Source organism: Sinocyclocheilus rhinocerous, unplaced genomic scaffold (genome assembly GCF_001515625.1).
Source record: "Sinocyclocheilus rhinocerous isolate Xijiao unplaced genomic scaffold, SAMN03320098_v1.1 scaffold391, whole genome shotgun sequence".
Classification (NCBI taxonomy): domain Eukaryota; kingdom Metazoa; phylum Chordata; class Actinopteri; order Cypriniformes; family Cyprinidae; genus Sinocyclocheilus; species Sinocyclocheilus rhinocerous.
In genome coordinates this window covers 53,817-60,090 of record NW_015656602.1, presented here as the reverse complement: position 1 = coordinate 60,090, position 6,274 = coordinate 53,817, and the positions used below count along the sequence as shown (strand labels likewise).

Below are 6,274 nucleotides of genomic sequence, written 5' to 3'. Positions count from 1 at the left end.
GTATTCCCTCAGCGACCAGCACAGATCAGCTCTAGGCATGACGAAGCGGGTATCGTCCTCTTTTGGAAGACCAAACAAAGTAGTTTTGCTTTCACAACGAAAAACACAGCGGCCTAGCGTGAGGGGAAGCCCCGGCTTAGCGTGCGCTGAGGCCGGTATAGAGTGAGCTGAGGCGGGCTGGACTCCGCTTTGTCCATGGTGAAAGCCGATCCGGCGATCCACAGCGCGAAGTTGATGTATTTCCTCAGCTACCAGCACGGATCAGCTCTAGGCATGATGAAGCGGATATCGTCCTCTTTTGGAAGGCCAAACAAAGTACTTTTTCTTTCGCAGCAAACCACACAGTGTCTCCATGACATGGCGGCGTTTTATATGGTTTAATACTACAGCGAGAATAAAAGTTACTCCTTCTTTCTTTGTGTGAACATTTGGGCGGTGTTATGCAAATCTTCCCACATAGTGTGGTAGATATGTGGGGGCGTGTTCGAACGAGCCGTTTTAGGTAGGTGTGGCTGACTCTTAACTTTGATAAAGAATATCTCTTTGGATTTGAGACTTTAGTCTTTACAACTTTACAGATCTTCTTTATGCACCAAGAGCTTGTAACACTCCAAAGAGAAAGGAAAAAATGAAATCGCATCATATGACCCCTTTAAAAAATGCTAAAAAAGTGGGCGTTGCGCAGCGGAGCGGAGGAGGGGAGACAGACAACACACACAGCTTCAGGTTCAGACGGTTTCATTTTACTCCCATCGAGTTAAAAACACAAATAAACACAAAGCAAAAACAAACACTCTTCTTCGATCCATGAACGTTTCTCTCAGTTATTGTGCGCGATGTCATCTCACAGACTCTGAAGCGTCTGTAATAGCAAATCAACACATGCTGTTGTGAATAATTAAGCGAAGCGTCTTCTCATTGGATAAGAACACACAGTCTCATGAATAATTAAATAGACATGAGGTGTCATCGATGTACTATAGTCCATTGCCACGTCACAAATCGTGACATCAAAACAATGTAGATTTTAAACCCGGAAGATGAAAATAGCGCAAAAAAGCTTAAAATTAACCAGTTTTCTCCAACAGTTAAAATTATCGGATGCTAACATTGTCTTCTATGATGTGCAACACAAACACCTCTGCTAAAATCTCAGAAAAAGTAGTCTGGGGTTTCATGACCCTTTAAGCGGCAGTCAATATAACATCAGTGCACACTTATAATAAGAACGTTATTTTACATTGGTGTGGATGCTAATTTAGGACGTAGATAGAAAACGCAAGGGTTTGCGACACTGATTCTCTGTCATGTGACCAAAAGAGAAAACTTTGCCTTTGTTAACTTGCATTGCAGCCATCTGTTGAGCAGCCAGTTGTACATTTGGAAATTTACTGTATTCTTGCTTGATTTTAATTGGACTCGGATCCTTCCACACTTTCCAAGGCATCTTGGCTGGAATACACTACATGACTTTTGCCCCGATTTACAGTCTGGAGAAGTTGACACATAACAAGGCACACGTCTCGGTATGAGTTTGTTGTGATCGGAACAACTTTAAAGTCTGGTGGTGTGCGAGATCCTCTGTCGTGATGTCTAGCGTTTCAAAATCTGTTCAGATTTTAAAAGTCGTGTAGTGTATTCCAGCCTTTGCTCTGCTCCGTCAGAGCTTTCTCTAGCGTTTCAGACTGTCAGCAGCTAAAAACCCTTAAATTAGCGTCATTACAGCCATCAAAGCCGTAACAAACTCACCACCTTCAACAATACATTCCTGGACATTTACTGTCGCACCTGCTGTAACAAATGTTCTGTTTTTTCACATGGAACAGGGTCAGTGCTGCTACCAGACTCGCTAAACTAGACGTTTGAGGTCTGGGGGTCAGGTCAAAACATTTATTTTTACACCGTCGGGGTGCTGGAAAAAAATCTGGAACAGCTGACGTTTGCATAAACTCTTCTTTTCAGCATCATTCCTCCAGTCTTCAGTGTCACATGATCCTTCAGAAATCATTGTTATATGACGATTTGCTGCTCAAGAAACTTTTTTTTTTAAATTATTATTATTATTATTTATTATTATCATCAATGTTGAAAACAGCTGAGCTGCTTCATATTTTTATGGAAACTGTGATACATTTTTTTTTCAGAATGTTGATTTTATGATCAACAGAAAGTTCAAAAGAACAGCATTTATTTGAACTAGATTTTTTCGTAACATTATAAATGTCTTTCCTGTCACTTTTACTGTCAGCATCTTTGCTGAATAAAAATATTAATATTTAAAAAATTCAAATAAAAATAAACAAACAACAAACAAGCAAATAAAACGCACTGACCGTAAACTTTTAAACGGTAGTTAATTATTCATATATTATTTGCAAGTAAAATATGTTTTATTTATTTTTTTAATTATACTAATATTTAAATATTTTCAAATAATTAAAATCTTTCTATATGTATTTAGTGCACTTCACATTAATCCAGCCAACCTGAATATTGTATTATACACAGTAAAGTAATATTTATTGATGTTATTAAGGTGATCTAACCTATGATGTCCAAGAATATTTCTGAAAAATATGCAAATATTAAAATAAAGAAAAAAAACTAGACATAAAATTTGCATGTTTAATTCAAATGATTTTGGATTACATCATTTTTTTAAACAAATCTAAACATATAACAGTAATTGCAGTTAATATAATAAACATAATTAGGCGATTATAAAATGATCAAATCACACCTATCAGGCATAAAAGTCATGGTTTACCTTTGCATTTTTAATAAACAATAAACTTCAAGATTTTAACAGGGAATCTTGCTTTACTCAAATTAAAAAAAAAAAATCCTTAATCAAGCTGCAGCAAAATAATGGCAGATCATAACCGAGCGATCTAGTGAGTGTAGTTTGTAGTAAGGGAACTCATTAGGGTTTGGAACAGAACTACTGGACAGAAAGGCTATTTATTTTAAATATTGTGTCTGTCATCAATGTCACGCAGCCAACTCACCTTCAGTCCTTCACTGGGCAGCCTGTAGCCAAATCGAGCTGGCAAATCATCAAAGTTCTCCGTCTTATTGTCGAATGAATACTGAAAAACAAACGCAACCATGAATTACTGTCTGCCAACCATGTGTTTAAATGCATCTGCGTTTACTGTTGTGTCAGAAGCTTACAGCGGATATGTCGGCCTCCACGGGCAGGAGGTTGAGGAAGGCAAATATCTGAACCGTGAAAATGGTGTAAATCTGTGTGGCAGAGAGCATCAGCATCCCCAAAGAGAGCAGCATCTTCAGACCTGCTTCAATTACACCTGCAAAGGCAAGGAAATGATTCATTAGACATTAGCAGGAAGTCCCCGAAAAAACACTTCCTGTTTCTGTAATGATAATGATGCAGACACAAGGCTACCGGGACTATGATAACCAGCCAAACCTTCTCCCTCGTCAATTTCTTGCTCAACAATGGTGTTTAAAGGGTACATTGACACAACAACAAAGTACTAAAACCAGAAATGTTTTTCCTTTGCATTTCTGAAAAGTTTGCTGCATTCTTCATGCCAGGCCAGTAGATGGCGATGTCACTTTGTAAAGGAATAATATGTGACCACAAAACCAGTCATAAGGGTCAATTTTTTGAAATTGAAATTTATACACCATCTCAAAGCTGAATAAATAAGCTTTCCATTGATGTATGTTTGTTAGGATAGGACAATATTTGGCCCAGAAGAGAACTCAAGGAGCGGAGGCCTGCGATCGGACGCTGAGGTTGCTTTGTTTCTTCTCAATAGGTGAGTAACACCGTGTCTACAACAGCTAAAGTCTGCCTACACTGGACGCGATCAAACGACCGTTGAAAACCATTTGAAATGTGTGTCAGCACGTCATAAATAGAACCCGGCAGCAGTTTTCTGTCGGGGATTTGTTGCGCCGCGCCGCTCACGTCCGTAGACACGGTGTAACATTGGTTTTGCTTTGTTTCACAGAACTAATCGTTGCCTGGGTTGCGTACGTATGTGTGGGGCGGAGCTATCAAAATAGGGGCAAGACCCTTTTGGGGTAGGGGCGTGTTTGTTTTGGTGATTTCAAATATCAACATTAGCTACCAGAAATCACTTACTCTGCCTTTAATATCCTAATGATTTTTGGCATAAAAGAAAAATCGATAATTTTGACCCATACAATGTATTTTTGGCTATTGCTACAAATATACCCCAGCGACTTAAGACTGCTTTTGTGCTCCAGGGACACAAATATGTATGCGCATGACGTCGCCATTTTCACAAATTCATGTTTTTGTAGTTAACACGGAGACAATAACAGTATCGTTTACAAAAACTTACACGATTTTCAAAAGTTTGTGTTTTCAGGCCCCCAAAATGCCACTGTGTAAATAAATGGCTTTTTGTTTTTAGTTAAAATCGGTGTCGTGTAAACGCTACCTAAGGCTGAACTACAAGGAACTACCAACAAACAAAAAAATCATTATTTTCGCAACACTTTTGTTGTCGCCAGTCTCTCGTAAACACTGATAAACCACGCCCATATTTCAATAAACCACGCCCACACCTTCGTAACCCACGCACACTATTTCGACATTTATCGCTGAATAAAAGTAGTAGGCCTAATGGTAGCAATTTCCACTTTACTAAACTCAGTTAAAATTAATGAATATTTCTTAAATTATATAATTAAAAAAATATTTTATTTAAATGTTCTATCTAATCTAATTCACTCACGTGATGTAAAAACTTCCTTTTTATTCTCCTATAAAACAGCGGGCTGCAAGAAATAAATGCTCCAGCGCCTGAAATGATTACATACGCATACAATTCAATTCTGTTTAACTGGGATCTGCTTTATAGTCACTCAAAGCGTCCTGAATCACATTGGTTCTGGTTGAATTAGCACGCTGGCTAACAGTAAACAACACAGACCGGATGGACTTCAGCGTTACTCGGACGATCTACAGCACGGCACCAAAGTCTGCTTATCACAAAAATAAAACATATCGATATTCACACTGACGCGCAAAAGGGGAAAACGACCGAAGAGAGCAGTAAACTATCATCCAAACGACGTGACTGGAGCTCAATCAGCAGAAAGAGGGGAAATCAACACTGCAGGACGCATCAGCGACTTACCATTACATTAGATGGCGGTCTTTAGTCCAGGGATATAATAAACACCGATGACATTACAGCAGAGTGCAATTATAGGCTTCAGACGGCTTCTTACGACCTCATCACATCTTCAGGCAGGCCAGAATGTCAACACACACACACACACACACACACACAGCGCCCTCTAGCGCACAGAGGCACCACCAACTCAAACTGACCCAAATTGGACGCAAATAACTGTTGACTATGAGAAGGGGGGCACATTTTGTGTAACGTTAGACGTTTGAAATATAGTCTACAAAAAATATCGAGAAAAGTAACGTTATCAGGTGAAACCGCTGCAGCTGCTGTCTGGGTAATTGTTTGCTATATTACACTGAGAACAATGTGACAGCCTTAAATCACACACTGTATCGTTACAACATGAGAATTGTTATTTAAACGTACTAGCTAAGTGCTAAATCCCATTCTAGTTCTTATTCTAGTTCCCGGGTGACCAAACTGCACACAGTGCCCTTTAGCATACATGTGTAGAATCAGCCGATCTGAAGTCGTGCTAGCAGTTCGTTTCCTCTCAGTAGAAATCAAAGAGCCAACAGGGAACGTTCTGACGATGTTTGTCCGTTAATTCTAATAGAACTTTGGTTCAAAGCTAACTGGTCTTTACATTACATTTAGACATTTAGCAGATGCTTTTATCCAAAGCGACTTACAAATGAGGACAATGGAAGCGATCAAAATCAACAAAAGAGCAATAATATGCAAGTGCTATAACAAGTCTCAGCTAGCTTAACGCAGTACACGTAGCAAGGGTTTTTTAAATAATATAATAAATAAAAAGAAAACGGATAGAATAGAAAAAGAATAGAGCAAGCTAGAGTTAGAGGTAATTAATTTTTATTTATTTAAATAGTAATTTAATTTAAGTTTGGGCTCTGCTGTTAATTGTAACCTTAGAGTAACGTAAAAAGGCTCCCACTGGTTTAGAGCACAAGCTAAGGTAGATTTTTATCCCTAAGGAAATTTTCATTGTAATTGAATTTATTTAAAGAAAAAGCTATTTGTTCAGTAAATGCATTGTTTGATAATATATACAGTATATATATATATATATATATATATGTATGTATGTATGTATGTATGTATGTATATGT

At 38.2% G+C, this 6,274-nt stretch overlaps 1 long non-coding RNA gene across 1 annotated transcript; it reads right to left on the bottom strand.

Moving 5' to 3' along the window:
• Positions 1-3,002: 3,002 nt before the first annotated feature.
• LOC107720395 (uncharacterized) lies at positions 3,003-5,301 on the bottom strand. Its single transcript, XR_001637610.1, has 3 exons — positions 5,142-5,301; positions 3,175-3,311; positions 3,003-3,089 (listed from the first exon to the last, which is right to left on the bottom strand). It is a non-coding gene; the product is annotated as an uncharacterized LOC107720395 (long non-coding RNA).
• Positions 5,302-6,274: the final 973 nt, after the last annotated feature.